Here is an 18,858-nt window from a genome sequence, read left to right as displayed (position 1 = left end):
GAGAAAGAGAAAGAGAGAGAGAGTGACAGAGAGAGAAAGAGAAAGACAGAGGGAGTGAGAGAGAGAGAATGAGAAAGACGGAGTGAGAGAAAGAGAAAGACAGAGCGAGTGAGAGGGAGAAAGACAGAGAAAGAGAGAGAAAGACAGAGAGAGAGAGAGAGAAAGACAGAGAGAGAGAGAAAGAGAGAGAAAGACAGAGAGAGAGGAAGAGAGAGAAAGACAAAGAGACAGAGAGGCACAGACAGCAAGAGACAGATACAGACAGAGAGAGACAGACAGACAGAGAGAGAGACACAGAGAGAGAGAAAGAAAGAGAGAGAGAGAGACAGAGAGAGACAGACAGACAGAGAGAGAGAGACAGAGAGAGTGAGAGAGCGGGAGAAAGAGAGAGAGAGAGAGAGACAGAGAGCGAGAGACAGAGAGCGACAGGCAGACAGAGAGAGAGACAGAGAGAGAGAGAGAGAGAGAGAGAGAGACAGACAGACAGACACAGACAGAGAGAGAGAGAGAGAGAGAAAGACACAGAGAGAGTGAGAGAGAGAGGGGAAGGACAGAAAGAGAGAAAGAGAGAGAGAGTGACAGAGAGAAAGAGAGAGAGAGAGTGACAGAGAGAGAGAGAGAGAGAGACAGAGAGAGAAAGAGAAAGACAGAGGGAGTGAGAGAGAGAGAAAGACGGAGTGAGAGAGAAAGAGAAAGACAGAGAGAGTGAGAGAGGGAGAAAGACAGAGAGAGAGAGAAAGAGAAAGACAGAGAGAGAGGAAGAGAGAGACAAAGAGACACAGACAGCAAGAGACAGACACAGACAGAGAGAAAGAAAGAGAGAGACAGACAGACAGAGAGCGAAAGACAGAGAGAGAGAGAGAGAGAGACAGAGAGCGACAGACAGAGAGCGAGAGAGAGAGAGAGAGAGAGAGAGACAGACAGACACAGACAGAGAGAGAGAGAGAGAGGGAGAGAGAGAAAGAGAAAGACAGAGAGAGAGTGAGAGAGAGGAGAAAGACAGAAAGAGAGAAAGAGAGAGAGAGTGACAGAGAGAAAGAGAAAGACAGAGAGAGTGAGAGAGAGAAGGAGAAAGACAGAGGGAGTGAGAGAGAGAGAGAGAAAAAGACGAGTGAGAGAGAAAGAGAAAGAGAGAGTGAGAAAGACAGAGAGAGAGAGAAAGACAGAGAGAGAAAGAGAAAGACAGAGAGAGGAAGAGAGAGAGGGAGAGTGGGAGAAAGAGAGAGAGCGAGAGACAGACAGAGAGAGAGAGACAGACACAGACAGAGAGAGAGAGAGAGAGAGAGAGAGAGAGAGAGGGTGAGAGAGAAAGAGAGACAGACAAACAGACAGAGAGAGATAGACACAGACAGAGAGAGATAGAGAGAAAGAGAGAGAGCGAGCAGAGCTAATGCTTTTAGTCATCTAGACTCGAAACGTTAGCCCCCTTTTCTCTCCAGAGATGCTGTCAGACCTGCTGAGATGGTCCAGTATTTCTGATTGTGTCCCTCGAATCACTGCAGCAATGAGGAAGGTCGTTCAGTCCCTTTTGTTCTTTTGCCAATCACCTGAAATGTGCATACTCTGCTTCTCGAACTTTCCACCAATGAGAACTGTTTTTCTCCAGCACTGAATAACCATTCTAAACCCATGCCATGTTGACATGACTCCAATGCAATAGGCAGCAGTGAGAATGTGGTGGTTGTAAGAGAGTGGGAATTCGGAACTCATTCCGTTCAGCTCCCTGAGCTGCTCTGCCATTTGATAAGATCTCAGCTAATCTTTTTCTTAAAATAAATTTAGAGCACCAATTATTTTTTTCCAATTAAGGGGCAATTTAGCGTGGCCAATCCACCTATCCTGCACATCTTTGGATTATGGGGTGAGACCCACGCAGACACGGGGAGAATGTGCAAACTCCACACGGACAGTGACCCGGGGCCGGGATCGAACCCGAATCCTCGGTGCCGTGAGGCAGCTGTGCTAACCACTGCGCAGATTGCTTTTCAGAAAAGGGGACAAGGATGTCAGGCAGGCTTTCAGGGAGCTAGGATGGAAGCTCAGAACTAGAACAAACAGAGTTGTCATCTCTGGGTTGTTGCCCGTGCCACGTGATAGTGAGATGAGGAATAGGGAGAGAGAGCATTTAAACACGTGGCTACAGGGATGGTGCAGGCGGGAGGGATTCAGATTTCTGGATAACTGGGGCTCTTTCTGGGGAAGGTGGGACCTCTACAGACAGGATGGTCGACATCTGAACCTGAGGGGCACAAATATCCTGGGGGGGAGATTTGTTAGTGCTCTTTGGGGGGGTTTAAACTAATGCAGCAGGGGCATGGGAACCTGGATTGTAGTTTTAGGGTGAGGGAGAATGAGAGTATAGAGGTCAGGAGCACAGATTTGACGTCGCAGGAGGGGGCCAGTGTTCAGGTAGGTGGTTTGAAGTGTGTCTACTTCAATGCCAGGAGTATACGAAACAAGGTAGGGGAACTGGCAGCATGGGTTGGTACCTGGGACTTCGATGTTGTGGCCATTTCGGAGACATGGATAGAGCAGGGACAGGAATGGATGTTGCAGGTTCCGGGGTTTAGGTGTTTTAGTAAGCTCAGAGAAGGAGGCAAAAGAGGGGGAGGTGTGGCGCTGCTAGTCAAGAGCAGTATTACGGTGGCGGAGAGGATGCTAGATGGGGACTCTTCTTCCGAGGTAGTATGGGCTGAAGTTAGAAACAGGAAAGGAGAGGTCACCCTGCTGGGAGTTTTTTTATAGGCCTCCAAATAGTTCTAGGGATGTAGAGGAAAGGATGGCGAAGATGATTCTGGATATGAGCGAAAGTAACAGGGTAGTTATTAAGGAAGACTTTAACTTTCCAAATATGACTGGAAAAGATATAGTTCGAGTACAATAGATGGGTCGTTTTTTGTACAGTGTGTGCAGGAGGGTTTCCTGAAACAATATGTTGACAGGCCAACAAGAGGCGAGGCCACGTTGGATTTGGTTTTGGGTTATGAACCAGGCCAGGTGTTGGATTTGGAGGTAGGAGAGCACTTTGGGGACAGTGACCACAATTCGGTGACGTTTACGTTAATGATGGAAAGGGATAAGTATACACCGCAGGGCAAGAGTTATAGCTGGGGGAAGGGCAATTATGATGCCATTAGACGTGACTTGGGGGGGATAAGGTGGAGAAGTAGGCTGCAAGTGTTGGGCACACTGGATAAGTGGGGCTTGTTCAAGGATCAGCTACTGCGTGTTCTTGATAAGTATGTACCGGTCAGACAGGGAGGAAGGCGTCGAGCGAGGGAACCGTGGTTTACCAAGGAAGTGGAATCTCTTGTTAAGAGGAAGAAGGAGGCCTACGTGAAGATGAAGTGTGAAGTTTCGGTTGGGGCGATGGATAGTTACAAGGTAGCGAGGAAGGATTTAAAGAGAGAGCTAAGACGAGCATGGAGGGGACATGAAAAGTATTTGTCAGGAAGGATCAAGGAAAACCCAAAAGCTTTCTATAGGTATGTCAGGAATAAGCGAATGACTAGGGAAAGAGTAGGACCAGTCAAGGACAGGGATGGGAAATTGTGTGTGGAGTCTGAAGAGATAGGCGAGATACTAAATGAATATTTTTCGTCAGTATTCACTCAGGAAAAAGATAATGTTGTGGAGGAGAATGCTGAGCCCTAGGCTAATAGAATAGATGGCATTGAGGTACGTAGGGAAGAGGTGTTGGCAATTCTGGACAGGCTGAAAATAGATAAGTCCCCGGGACCTGATGGGATTTATCCTAGGATTCTCTGGGAGGCCAGGGAAGAGATTGCTGGACCTTTGGCTTTGATTTTTATGTCATCATTGGCTACAGGAATAGTGCCAGAGGACTGGAGGACAGCAAATGTGGTCCCTTTGTTCAAAAAGGGGAGCAGAGACAACCCTGGCAACTATAGACCGGTGAGCCTCACGTCTGTAGTGGGTAAAGTCTTGGAGGGGATTATAAGAGACAAGATTTATAATCATCTAGATAGGAATAATATAATCAGGGATAGTCAGCATGGCTTTGTGAAGGGTAGGTCATGCCTCACAAACCTTATTGAGTTCTTTGAGAAGGTGACTGAACAGGTAGACGAGGGTAGAGCAGTTGATGTGGTGTATATGGATTTCAGCAAAGCGTTTGGTAAGGTTCCCCACGGTAGGCTATTGCAAAAAATACGGAGGCTGGGGATTGAGGGTGATTTAGAGATGTGGATCAGAAATTGGCTAGCTGAAAGAAGACAGAGGGTGGTGGTTGATGGGAAATGTTCAGAATGGAGTACAGTCACAAGTGGAGTACCACAAGGATCTGTTCTGGGGCCATTGCTGTTTGTCATTTTTATCAATGACCTAGAGGAAGGCGCAGAAGGGTGGGTGAGTAAATTTGCAGACGATACTAAAGTCGGTGGTGTTGTCGATAGTGTGGAAGGATGTAGCAGGTTACAGAGGGATATAGATAAGCTGCAGAGCTGGGCTGAGAGGTGGCAAATGGAGTTTAATGTAGAGAAGTGTGAGGTGATTCACTTTGGAAGGAATAACAGGAATGCGGAATATTTGGATAATGGTAAAGTTCTTGAAAGTGTGGATGAGCAGAGGGATCTAGGTGTCCATGTACATAGATCCCTGAAAGTTGCCACCCAGGTTGATAGGGTTGTGAAGAAGGCCTATGGAGTGTTGGCCTTTATTGGTAGAGGGATTGAGTTCCGGAGTCGGGAGGTCATGTTGCAGCTGTACAGAACTCTGGTACGGCCGCATTTGGAGTATTGCGTACAGTTCTGGTCACCGCATTATAGGAAGGACGTGGAGGCTTTGGAGCGGGTGCAGAGGAGATTTACCAGGAATTTGCCTGGTATGGAGGGAAAATCTTATGAGGAAAGACTGATGGACTTGAGGTTGTTTTCGTTGGAGAGAAGAAGGTTAAGAGGAGACTTAATAGAGGCATACAAAATGATCAGGGGGTTGGATAGGGTGGACAGTGAGAGCCTTCTCCCGCGGATGGATATGGCTGGCACGAGGGGACATAACTTTAAACTGAGGGGTAATAGATATAGGACAGAGGTCAGAGGTAGGTTCTTTACGCAAAGAGTAGTGAGGCCGTGGAATGCCCTACCTGCTACAGTAGTGAACTCGCCAACATTGAGGGCATTTAAAAGTTTATTGGATCAACATATGGATGATAACGGCATAGTGTAGGTTAGATGGCTTTTGTTTTGGTGCAACATCGTGGGCCGAAGGGCCTGTACTGCGCTGTATTGTTCTATGTTCTAAAATGCAGAGAGCTGCCAAACAACTTGAGGTTTGCGGCTGAGTTCTTACCTCCAGGGTGCAGAGAGCGTTTCTCAGAATGTCTGCTGTGTGACATCACACATTCTTAGGATTTCCTCCCAGCCGATTGCTTTGTGCAGTCAGCAACAGTTCAATTTAATTTGGTGAAGGTCCCTTATTCTGACTGTGGACAAGTACATGAAGCAGAACAATGTAATAGTAATCTCACTAGTGGCGGAGTGGATGAGGCTGTAACAGCTTGTGATGAGGAATTTGCATTGTCGTGACACCAGTATACCCCTTTGGCGAATCAAGCATGGCACAGACTGAATTACACAGGGCATTCTGACCAAACAGCAGCACTCATCAACTTCTTCAAAATCAGTCCCGACACATTTCTGGCTGAGTTTGTTTTTTAAAATATATTCATTTGCGGGATGTGGGCGTCGCTGGCCAGGCCAGTATTTATTGCCCATCCCTAATTGCCCTTCAGAAGGTGGCGGTGAGCTGCCTTCTTGAACCGCTGCAGTCCCTGTGGTGTAGGTACACCCACTGTGCTGTTAGGGAGGGAGTTCCAGGTGTTGACCCAGCGACAGTGAAGGAACGGCCGATATATTTCCAAGTCAGGGTGGTGAGTGACTTGGAGGGGAACCTCCAGGTGGTGATGTTCCCAGGTATCTGCTGCTCTTGTCTTTCTGGATGGGAATGGTCTTGGGTTTGGAAGGTGCTGCTCAAGGAACCTTACAGAGTTCCTGCAGTGATCTTGTAGATGGTACACACGCTGCTCCTATTCACTGGTAGTGGAGGGAGTCGGTACTGAAGGTGGTGGATTGGGTGCCAATCAGGCGGCTGTTTTGTCCTGGATGGTGTTGAGCTTCTTGAGTGTTGTTGGAGCTGCACTCACCCAGGCAAGTGGAGAGTGTTCCATCACACTCCTGACTTGTGCCTTGTAGATGATGGACAGGCTTTGGGAAGTTACTCCCCACAGTAACTGGGGGAATAACACAGTGCCTTCAGCTGTCAAAACCATCCCAGCCTCTGACCTGCCCTGGTAGCCCAGTATTTATATGGCTAGTCCAGTTCAGTTTCTGATCAATGATAACCCCCAGGATGTTGATAGGGGGGATTCAGCGATGGTAATGCCATTGAATGTCATGGGGCGATGGTTAGATCCTCTCCTGTAGGAGATGGTCATTGCCTGGCACTTGTGTGGCAGGAATGTTACTCATCAGCCCAATACTTGCTGCATTTGGACAGGGACTGCTTCATTATCTGAGGAGTCACGAATGGTGCTGAATATTGTCATCTGCAAACATTCCCACTCTGATCTTGCGTTGGAAGGAAGGTCATTGATGAAGCAGCTGAAGATGGTTGGGCCTAGGACACTGCCTTGAGGAACAGGTGACAAAGTTCCAGACTGAATCATTTTTTAAGTCTTGTATCAACGATTTGCTTTCTGCAGTTTTGAAAAACAGACAAGGCGTCACGCCTCACATGCACTTCAGTGGGTGTCTGGGTCGAATATATAATTTTTTAAAATTTAGAGTACCCAATTATTTGGTTTTCCAATTAAGGGGTTGGTTTAGCACAGTGGGCTAAACAGCTGGCCTGTAATGCAGAACAATGCCAGCAGCACGGTTCAATTCCCGTACCAGCCTCCCCGAACAGGCGCCGGAATGTGGCGACTAGGGGCTTATCACAGTAACTTCATTGAAGCCTACTTGTGACAATAAGCAAAAAAAAAAAAAAAAAAAATTTTAGCGTGGCTAATCCACCTAACCTGCACATCTTTTGGGTTGTGGGGGTGAAACCCACGCAAACACGGGGAGAATGTGCAAACTCCAGACGGACAGTGACCCAGGGCCGGGATTCGAACCCGGGGCCCTCAGCGTCGTAGTCCCAGTGCTAACCACTACGCCACGTGCCGCCCTCTGGGTCGTATATACGTTAGTCATTAGCAGCCCAGCTCAGTGCCTTTCTCTCTCAATCATGTGACGACATTTTCAGGATTCTGTCTACACTGATTATGTCCAATCCTTGTTCGCCTCACATTCTAAATTAAATCCAACATACTGAATACAAACATATGGATGTCAAAATCAATCATATCTTCCAGAAGATGATAACAGACCCAACCTGCAGGGTTGGTAATTCTGGATCAGTAATAACCCTGTACCCTGGTGGTAATATCAACAACAACATAAATCTATAGAGTGTCTTCAATAAAATATCATAATTCACCTCGAGGAACATTACCAATGTGACACTGATCCACAGAAAGGGATATTAGGTCAGATCAGCACCAATTCAGTCAAAAAGGTGGATTGTGACGAATGTGTCAAAGTAAGGAAATTGTGATCGAGATCCGGAGTTGGTTAAGGAGGAGAATCTAGACCTTATGGTTTTGGCAGCTGAAGGCACGGCTGTCAATATTGGGACAATTAAAATCGAGGGTGAGGGGTGTTCGCGACCGTGTCTGAGGAGCTGTTCGTCACGGAGGGGGTTGGGGGGGGGGGGTGAAAAAGGGGGAAAAGTTCTACACATGGTGCAGTCGACTGCTGGGAAGTTGTGCTGCAAACCTTTTTGATACACGTTTGTAATAAAATACTTTTTAATAAAATAAAATAGAGGATGTACGAGAGGAATGCAGAGATACATTGGAGGGCTCTGGGACTGGAGGAGGTTACAGAGAGAGAGGGAGGAGTGTAGGGATATATTGGAGGGCTCTGGGACTGGAGGAGGTTACAGAGAGAGAGGGAGGAGTGTAGGGATATATTGGAGGGCTCTGGGACTGGAGGAGGTTACAGAGAGAGAGGGAGGAGCGTAGGGATATATTGGAGGGCTCTGGGACTGGAGGAGGTTAGAGAGAGAGAGGGAGGAGTGTAGGGATATATTGGAGGGCTCTGGGACTGGAGGAGGTTACAGAGAGAGGGAGGGAGGAGTGTAGGGATATATTGGAGGGCTCTGGGACTGGAGGAGGTTACAGAGAGAGAGGGAGGAGTGTAGCGATATATTGGAGGGCTCTGGGACTGGAGGAGATTACAGAGATAGGGAGGGGTGAGGCGTTGGGAGTTATTTGAAAACCAGGATGAGAATTTTAAAACTGAGATGATGTTTAACTTGGAACCAATATCGGCTAAAAAACACATGCATGCTGGGTGAAAGGTACTTTGTGCGAGTTAAGACGCAGGCAGAACTTTGGAGGATATTAAGTTTGTTGTGGCAACCTCCTGTCTCGAAAGACGATGGTTTTGTGCCATGGTGGTCAATTTGATGTTGTGCATCGGCGGGGGTGGTTGAGAAGCTCCACTCTGGCCTGGCAGTCTCCGTGCATTTGCTGCAGGAGAAGACAGGGGACTGAGAATCCGCAGGGTTTGCTGACCCCTGTGCTCTCTTCGTGACCAGCCGAGTTTATCATTTCTGCTCGCTTCTTCCAACCCTTTCCAAGTTGTCAGCGTTAACGCCCACAATCTTCACATCTCGCTTGCAGGTGATATTTTTCATCATTATTCATTCGGTCATGGCATGATGGCGTCACGGGCCATGCCAGCAATTCTTGCCCATCCCGAACTGTGCTTGCTCGGCGATTTCAGAGGCTATTTAAGAGTCGTTGCTGAGGCTCTGCAGTCACATGGGTTTCATGGTCCTCATTGGACTTCAATTCCAGATTTTTATTGAATTCAAATTTCACCATCTGCAGTGGCAGGATTTGAACCCGCATTCCCAGAGTGTTACCCTGGGTTTCTGGATTACTAGTCCAGTGACGACAGCACTACACCACCACGTCCCACCTTGCAGTGAAGGTATGGACACCCGAGACGTTTGGGCCCCAGAGGCCAGGTCATTGGTCTTTGGGTGTACGACCATCATCCACCTGATGAATGTGGCTGAGACAACACAAGACATGTTGGCTCTGTAATGAGCCTATGCTGATGGAATTAGAGTACCCCAAAACCTAGTCTGTCAAGAGATAGCGAGGATACGCCGGAGACAGCGATCATGGAAATTGTCCAGCCCTTTCCCCAGCCTAGCCTGCCCTGTCCAGGTCTCACCACTGGTGAGGACCGTGCTGAGGACACAGGCTTGTAGAGTCAGACCTCAGTGTTCCCAGTCAGGTACCACACCCTCTTACTCAGCTTGGACATCACAGCTGGACCTTTGTGATGTTCATCTTGATTTCTGCACCGAGTGACAGATTGTTGGTGATTGTACAGAGGAACACCTTCAGTGGAAAATGGACAGACTCTCTCGCATCTGTAAAATGGTTGGCCAGAAAGATAAAGAGTCACAGTCCTGAATGTTACCGTAGTGCGATCTACCAGCATTGACAATGGTTATTGATAGCTTTGCATAGCCAGGCTCCATTGAGTTTATCGAGGGTAGAATGTGGGAGGCTGGTCAGGAGTGACCAGAGGCAGGGGTGGAGTCAGGGGATGTTGGCAAGGTGGAACCTGGTGATGGCCAAGATTTACCGTCAGAAGTTGAGCTCTGGGTGAAATATGACATCGGGGTTGCAGACAGTCTGAATCAGCTTCAAACAGTAACCAAGGAGAGAGATGGAGTCAGTTGCTAGGGAACAGATTTTGGAGCAGGAACTGAAGACAACGTCTTCAGTCATTCCAATATTTAACTGGAAGAAATATCTGCCCATCCAGTACTTTGGGATGCAGGTGTTGTTGGCTGGGTCAGCATTTATTGCCCAACCCGGCAGTGGGTCTGGAGTCACGTGTAGGCCAGACCAGGTGAGGGCGGCAGATTTCCTTCCCTGAAGGACATTAGTGAACCAGATGTTTTTTTTTTTTTACGACAATCGGCAATGGTTTCATGGTCATCATTAGACTTTTAATTCCAGATTTTTATTTATTGAATTCAAATTTCACCATCTGCCGGGGTGGGATTTGAACTCGGGACACAGAGCGTGACTCTGGGGCTCTGGATTACTCGTCCAGTAACAAAACCACTACACCACTGCCTCGCCCGACTGAATGTCGGATAAGTAGTCTGATACTTTAGCAACAGTGGTGGAGGGGTGGAGAGAGGTGGTGGTGAGGTTGAGGTGGGTGTACATCCTCAGTGTACATGAGAAAACTAACAGTGTGTTTACAGCTGATGTCACGGAGGGGCAGCATGGATATTAAAAATAGGACGGGGCGGGAACAGGAAAAGAAACCATTGCAAGTGATACGCGGGCGGTGATTAGATGGATAAGAATGTGACCAGCAAGTACTGTCTCAAGCAGCTGGATGAAGGTGTGATGTTGGAGGAGGATACGGAGAGCAAGCATGTCAAAGTCTGCAGAAACCTCAGAGTGAACCAGAATGTCACCGGAGACTTTGGTAAGAACCACGTCTTTATTGCGAAAGGGCAGAAACCTGAATGGAGTGTGTCAAACGTGGACCTCCAGGGAGAGTGTGCAAACATTGAAGGAAATTGTGAAAGTTTTCTGTGGACACAGAGAGAACGTTTCCTCTTGTGGGAAGAGCAGAACGAGAGGCCGTTGAGATGAGTCACCAAGAAATCCAATCGGGAATTCAGGAGAAACCTCTTTACCCAGAGAGAGTGAGAACGTGGAACTCGCTCCCACAGCGAGTGAGTGTAGTGATTAGTGTAGAGACATTTAAGGAGAGACTGGACAAGGACATGAGGGAAAGGAGGGCAGAGGGTTATGATGGCAGATTTAACATAGAACATAGAAAAATACTGCACAGAACAGACCCTTCGGCCCACGATGTTGTGCCGAACCTTTGTCCTAGATTAATCATAGATTATCATTGAATTTACAGTGCAGAAGGAGGCCATTCGGCCCATTGAGTCTGCACCGGCTCTTGGAAAGAGCACCCTACCCATAGTCAACACCACCACCCAACACTAAGGGCAATTTTGGACACTAAGGGCAATTTATCATGGCCAATCCATCTAACCTGCACATCTTTGGGCTGTGGGAGGAAACCGGAGCACCCGGAGGAAACCCACGCAGACATGGTGAGGATGTGCAGACTCCACACAGACAGTGACCCAAGCCGGAATCGAACCTGGGACCCTGGAGCTGTGAAGCAATTGTGCTATCCACAATGCTACCGTGCTGCCCTTAAGAACAAATAAATCTACACTATATCATTTTACCATAATCCATGTACCTATCCAATAGCTGCTTGAAGGTCCCTAATGTTTCCGACTCAACTACTTCCACAGGCAGTGCATTCCATGCCCCCACTACTCTCTGGGTAAAGAACCTACCTCTGACATCCCCCTATATCTTCCACCATTCACCTTAAATTTATGTCCCCTTGTAATGGTTGTTCCACCCGGGGAAAAAGTCTCTGACTGTCTACTCCATCTATTCCCCTGATCATCTTATAAACCTCTATCAAGTCGCCCCTCATCCTTCTCCGTTCAAATGAGAAAAGGCCTAGCACCCTCAACCTTTCCTCGTAAGACCTACTCTCCATTCCAGGCAACATCCTGGTAAATCTCCTTTGCACCTTTTCCAAAGCTTCCACATCCTTCCTAAAATGAGGTGACCAGAACTGTACACAGTACTCCAAATGTGGCCTTACCAAAGTTTTATACTGCTGCATCATCACCTCACGGCTCTTAAATTCAATCCCTCTGTTAATGAACGCGAGCACACCATAGGCCTTCTTCGCAGCTCTATCCACTTGAGTGGCAACTTTCAAAGATGTATGAACATAGACCCCAAGATCTCTCTGCTCCTCCACATTGCCAAGAACTCTACCGTTAACCCTGTATTCCGCATTCATATTTGTCCTTCCAAAATGGACAACCTCACACTTTTCAGGGTTAAACTCCATCTGCCACTTCTCAGCCCAGCTCTGCATTCTATCTATTTCTCTTTGCAGCCGACAACAGCACTCCTCACTATCCACAACTCCACCAATCTTCGTATCGTCTGTAAATTTACTGACCCACCCTTCAACTCCCTCATCCAAGTCATTAATGAAAATCACAAACAGCAGAGGGCCCAGAACTGATCCCTGCGGTACACCACTGGAAACTGGGATCCAGGCTGAATATTTGCCATCCACCACCACTCTCTGGCTTCTATCGGTTAGCCAGTTCGTTATCCAACTGGCCAGATTTCCCACTATCCCATGCCTCCTTACTTTCTGCAGAAGTCTACCATGGGGAACCTGATCAAATGCCTTACTAAAATCCATGTACACTACTACATCCACTGCTTTACCTTCATCCACATGCTTGGTCACCTCCTCAAAGAATTCAATAAGACTTGTAAGGCAAGACCTACCCCTCACAAATCCGTGCTGACTATCCCTAATCAAGCAGTGTCTTTCCAGATGCTCAGAAATCCTATCCTTCAGTACCCTTTCCATGACTTTGCCTACCACCGAAGTAAGACTAACTGGCCTGTAATTCCCAGGGTTATCCCTAGTCCCTTTTTTGAACAGGAGCACGACATTCGCCACTCTCCAATCCCCTGGTACCACCCCTGTTGACAGTGAGGACGAAAAGATCATTGCCAACGGCTCTGCAATTTCATCTCTTGCTTCCCATAGAATCCTTGGATATATACCGTCAGGCCCGGGGGACTTGTCTATCCTCAAGTTTTTCAAAATGCCCAACACATCTTCCTTCCGAACAAGTATTTCCTCGAGCTTACCAGTCTGTTTCATACTGTCCTCTCCAACAATATGGCCCCTCTCATTTGTAAATACAGAAGTACTCGTTCAAGACCTCTCCTATCTTATCTCTTCAGACTCAATACACAATCTCCCGCTACTGTCCTTGATCGGACCTACCCTCGCTCTAGTCATTCTCATATTTCTCACATATGTGTAAAAGGCCTTGGGGTTTTCCTTGATCCTACCCACCAAAGATTGTTCATGCCCTCTCTTAGCTCTCCTAATTCCTTTCTTCAGTTCCCTCCTGGCTATCTTGTATCCCTCCAACGCCCTGTCTGAACCTCGTTTCCTCAGCCTTACATAAGTCTCCTTTTTCCTCTTAACAAGACATTCAACCTCTCTTGTCAACCATGCTTCCCTCACTCGACCATCTCTTCCCTGCCTGACAGGGACATACATATCAAGGACACGTAGTACCTGTTCCTTGAACAAGTTCCACATTTCACTTGTGTCCTTCCCTGACAGCCCATGTTTGCAGCTTATGCACTTCAATTCTTGTCTGACAACATCATATTTACCCTTCCCCCAATTGTAAACCTTGCCCTGTTGCACGCACCTATCCTAAAGTGAAAGTCACAGAATTGTGGTCACTATCTCCAAAATGCTCCCCCACTAACAAATCTATCACTTGCCCTGGTTCATTACCAAGTAGCAAATCCAATTTTGCCCCTCCTCTGGTCGGACAATCTGCATACTGTGTTAGAAAAGCTTCCTGGACACACTGCACAAACACCACCCCATCCAAACTATTTGATCTAAAGAGTTTCCACTCAATGTTTGGGACGTTAAAGTCACCCATGACTACTACCCTGTGACTTCTGCACCTTTCCAAAATCTGTTTCCCAATCTGTTCCTCCACATCTCTGCTACTATTGGGGGGCCTATAGAAAACTCCTAACAAGGTGACTGCTCCTTTCCTATTTCTGACTTCAACCCATACTACCTCAGTAGGCTGATACTCCTCGAACTGCCTTTCTGCAGCTGTTATACTATCTCTAATTAACAATGCCACTCCCCAACTCTTTTACCACCCTCCCTAATCTTATTGAAACATCTATAACCAGGGACTTCCAACAACCATTTCTGCCCTTCTTCTATCCAAGTTTCCGTGATGGCCACCACATCGTAGTCCCAAGTACCGATCCATGACTTAAGGTCACCCACCTTATTCCTGATGCTTCTTGCGTTGAAGTATACACACGTCAACCCATCTCCGTGCCTGCAAGTACTCTCCTTTGTCAGTGTTCCCTTCCCCACTGCCTCATTACACTCTTTGTTGTCCTGAATATCGGCTACCTTAGTTGCTGGACTACAAATCCGGTTCCCATTCCCCTGCCAAATTAGTTTAAACCCTCCCGAAGAGTACTAGAAAACCTCCCTCCCAGGATATTGGTGCCCCTCTGGTTCAGATGCAACCCGTCCTGCTTTTACAGGTCCCACCTTCCCCAGAATGCGCTCCAATTATCCAAATACCTGAAGCCCTCCCTCCTACACCATTCCTGCAGCCACGTGTTCAGCTGCACTCTCCCTATTCCTAGCCTCGCTATCACGTGGCACCGGCAACAAACCAGAGATGACAACTCTGTCTGTCCTGGCTTTTAACTTCCAGCCTAACTCCCTAAACTCGTTTATTACCTCCACACCCCTTTTCCTACCTACGTCGTTGGTACCAATGTGCACCACGACTTCTGGCTGCTCCCCCTCCCCCTTAAGGATCCTGAAGACACGATCCGAGACATCCCTGGCCCTGGCACCCGGGAGGCAACATACCTTCCGGGAGTCTCGCTCGCGACCACAGAATCTCCTATCTATTCCTCGAACCATTGAATCTCCAACTACTATTGCTTTTCTATTCTTCCCCCCCTTCCCTTCTGAGCCCCAGAGCCAGACTCAGTGCCAGAGACCTGGCCGCTAGGGCCTTCCCCCGGTAGGTCATCCCCCCCAACAGCATCCAAAAGGGTATACTTGTTTTGAAGGGGAACGGCCACGAGGGATCCCTGCACTGTCTGCCTGTTTGTTTTCTTTCCCCTGACTGTAACCCAGCTACTCTTGTCCTGTACCTCGGGTGTGGTTACCTCCCTGTAACTCTTCTCTATCACCCCCTCTGCCTCCCGAATGATCCGAAGTTCATCCAGCTTCAGCTCCAGTTCCCTAACACGGTCTTTGAGGAGCTGAAGTTGGGTGCACTTCCCGCAGGTATAGTCAGCGGGGACACGGGTGGTATCCTTCACCACCCACATCCTACAGGAGGAGCATGCAACTGGCCTAGCCTCCATCCCCTCTTACCTTACAGAATATAGTTGCCCTGTGGACCAACTGGACCTCCGCCCTCCGGCTCTGCTCCCAGTCAGCTGCACTCTCTGTAAACTCCTGTCTCTCTTCTCACTCTTTGCGGAAATGTAGGAAACAAAATGAAAGGAGCATCTTACTCCCTCCTCACCTAACTCCCTCAGTCACCAAACTCTCACTATAGCACTCAAATACACCAAATTCAGCACTCAGTGCTGAATATAGGAGGAAAGATGGGAGGAGGTTTGAGTGGAGGATAACCGCTAACATAGACTGTTTGGGCCGAATGGCCTGTTTGTGTCTTATATCCTGTGTCGCTCTCTGCATTTTTTTATTTGTTCAGGAGAGGTGGGCCTCACTGACTGGGCCAGCATTTAACGCCCATCTCTGATTGCCCCTTGCACTGAGTGGCCTAACATTTCAGGGGGCATTTAAGATGCGACCGCATCGGTCTGGAGTCACATGTAGGCCAGACCAGGTAAGGACAACAGATTTCCTTCCCTAATGGACACGAGTGAACCAGATGGGTTTTTACGACAATAGTTTCATGGTTACCATTAGACTTTTAACTCCAGAGGGAGGGGCAGCACGGTAGCACAGTGGTTAGCACTGTTACTTCACAGAACCAGGGACCTGGGTTTGATTCCCGGCTTGGGTCACTGTGCGGAATCTGCACGTTCTCCCCGTGTGTGCGTGGGTTTCCTCCGGGTGCTCCGGTTTCCTACCACAGTCCAAAGATGTGGATTGGTTACGCTAAATTGCCCCGTAGTGACCAAACGTTAGGTGGGTTGCTGGGTTCGGGGGTAAGGTGGAGGTGTGGGCATAGGTAGGGTGCTCTTTCAGGGGCTGGTGCAGACTCGATGGGCCGAATGGCCTCCTTCTGCTCTGTAAATTCGATGATTTTTAGCGAGTTCAAACTTCACTATCTGCCACGGTGGGATTTGAACCGGGATCCCCAGATCATCACCCTGGGTCTCTGGATTACTGGTCTAATGACAATACCATTGCACCATTTCCTCCCCTAATTTGGGAGGTGTCAATTTTTTATTGAATTTGGGAAAGCACGGGGAAATGAGAGGTGAAGTGTGAGTGAAAATGCCAAATGACGGTATCAATAAGCACCCTGGCTGCCAACTTTAATCTGCTTTAATGTTGCTGTGACCTCGTGCACAGTTGCACTATTGATGGTAACATTTCCTAAATGTGACGATTCTCATGGCATGGTTGGTTCCCACTATAATCATCACTATCGCAACCACATTGTGGCCCTTCACTAGATTCTGGAACAATTAGAATGGTTACGTCCACTTTATAACCAGCAGCTTGAATGGAATTCTGAAAGAAATTACATTTACATGCATTTTTCATGAAGTCATTATACATTTTGGTGACACAGCCCCTGTAGTCTGCGCTCTTGACAAAAACCTGGATACAGTGTTTTTAATTCCCTCCGGGGTTTTTTACAGCTTTAACCAGTTTTCAAAAGCTCGTCTTCCATCCAATCTTTTACAATGTGACAACACTGTTGTAAAATAACCCACATATCACCAAGTACATAGTTTATTCCTTATACCCCAATCCAGTTCTGAAACAAAACTAGTTCGTTTGAATTAGGTACAACTCGCATTTTTACAGAAAACCGTCTCAAAGAGTGCAATCAAGAATAAACTGGCTCAGAGTTAAAGACGGAACAAGCGGTGGGGGGGCAGTTTGACTAAAAACTTTGTCATAGCGTCTGGCTTTGAGGACAAAAGACATGGAGACAGAGGTTTAAGGACGAAATTCTGGAATTAGGGTGAAATGGTGCAAACCACAACTCCCAAAGGTGAGGACCAGTATTTGGGGAATGCAGGAGGCCAAAATAGAAGGTGGAGGTTCCTCTGAGGGTTTAGGGAGGTTGCAGAGAAAGCGGGGGGGGGAGGGGGGGGGGGGGTCCCCGCGGTGAGCACAAGGCGGGGTGGGGTCCCCACGGTGAGCACAAGGGGGGGGGGGTCCCCACGGTGAGGGGGGGGGTAAATGTAGGAAACACAGCAGCTAATACGGACACAGCAAAACCGTGATAATGACCAGCTAAGCAGTTTTTGTGGTGTTGATTTTGAGAAAGCTTTTTCCCCTGACACAGGAGTCAACTCCCCTGTTTTTCTCGAGAATATGGCCACAGGATATTTCCCGTTCACCTTGAAATTAATACTCCATCGAGCATTTTTACTAAAGTGCTGTTGTGGGGCTTGAACCAGACGCAGAGGCGAGAGGCGGCCAGGGGCAGGGAAGGAAACGGAACTTGATAGGGTTGTTTGGCGGGAATCAAGGACAATGGTTTCAGTCTCTGTAATGTCTAACGAATAGCTGTGTCTCAGTAGGACTGGATGTCAGAGAAAGAGGCAGAGGTGATGGACGGGTAGAGAGAGATAGAGAGAGAGAGAGAGGCAGAAAGAGAGAGAGGCACAGAGAGAGAGAGAGAGGCGCAGAGAGAGAGAGGCAGAGAGAGAGACAGAGAGAGAGAGAGGCAGAGAGAGAGAGGCAGAGAGAGAGAGGCAGAGAGACTGAGACAGAGAGAGAGAGGCAGAGAGAGAGAGAGAAAGAGAGAGAGAGCGAGAGAGAGGCAGAGAGAGAGAGAGGCACAGAGAGGGAGGGGGAGAGGGGAAGAGGTGATGTATGTAGCGAGAGAGGCAGAGGTCATGCACGCAGTGAGAGAGGCGCAGAGGTCATGCATGTAGCGAGAGAGGCAGAGGTGATGCATGCAGGGTAAGTTAATGAGTCCAATGTTACGATCGTGTATGTTGTTTTAATGTAAAGAACATACTCAACAACACTAATTTTGAATCATTTGATAATTTGAATGAAGCGATCCGAAACAGTGTAGATTAAATGCTTACGGTAGAAATTTAAATGAATCAATAACATTAAATAGAATGCGGAGTTATTGTTGCTATTCTAGATGCAGCCCCAACCTTAACGAGCAAGTAACGTCATTGTTTGATTGTGACAGAGTTCCACACTTCGCCACTCTTAGCCTGAAAGATATTTTCAAAGTTCTCTCCTGGAAGACCTGGCTTTAAGGTCCCCCCCCACCCCCCCCCCCCACCCCAATGTCCTAAACTCCCCCCCCCTCCCCTGTCCTAAACTCTCCTTGTCCTAAACTCTTCCCCCCCCCCTGCCCGAAACTCCTCCCCCCCCGTCCTAAACTCCCCCCCCCCGTCCTAAACTCCACCCCCCTTGTCCTAAACCCCCCCCCTTCCCCTTGTCCTAAACTCCCCACCCCCCCCGTCCTAAACATCCCCCCCGCCCCGTCCTAAACTCCCCCCCACCGCCGTCCTAAACTCCCCCCCCCCACCTGTCCTAAACTCCCCACCCACTTGTCCGAAACACCTTGTCCTAAACTCCCCCCCCTCCCCCTTGTCCTAAACTCCCCCCCCCCGTCCTAAACTCCCCCCCCCCCCCACCGCCGTCCTAAACTCCCCCCCCCCTTGTCCCAAACTCCCCTCCCCCACTGTCCTAAACTCCCCCACCACGAGAAAATGCTCCATGAACTCTACCATATCAATCCCTTGCAAAATCCTAAAAGCTTCAATCAAATTACCCCTAAACGGGATATGCCGAGGGATGCAAACATAGATTGTGTAATCTCTCCCAATGGTCCAACCCTTTA

At 48.2% G+C, this 18,858-nt stretch overlaps 1 protein-coding gene across 5 annotated transcripts in view; it reads right to left on the bottom strand.

The window, feature by feature from the left end:
- Nucleotides 1-18,858, bottom strand: part of LOC140408257 (protein phosphatase 3 catalytic subunit alpha) — a 459,377-nt gene that overhangs the window by 136,474 nt on the left and 304,045 nt on the right. The gene's annotated exons all lie outside the window — the stretch shown is intronic.

The sequence above is a fragment of the Scyliorhinus torazame genome, chromosome 3, assembly GCF_047496885.1.
Source record: "Scyliorhinus torazame isolate Kashiwa2021f chromosome 3, sScyTor2.1, whole genome shotgun sequence".
NCBI lineage: Eukaryota > Metazoa > Chordata > Chondrichthyes > Carcharhiniformes > Scyliorhinidae > Scyliorhinus > Scyliorhinus torazame.
Note: the sequence above shows the minus strand (reverse complement) of the source record. Positions and strands in the feature narration are given on the sequence as shown.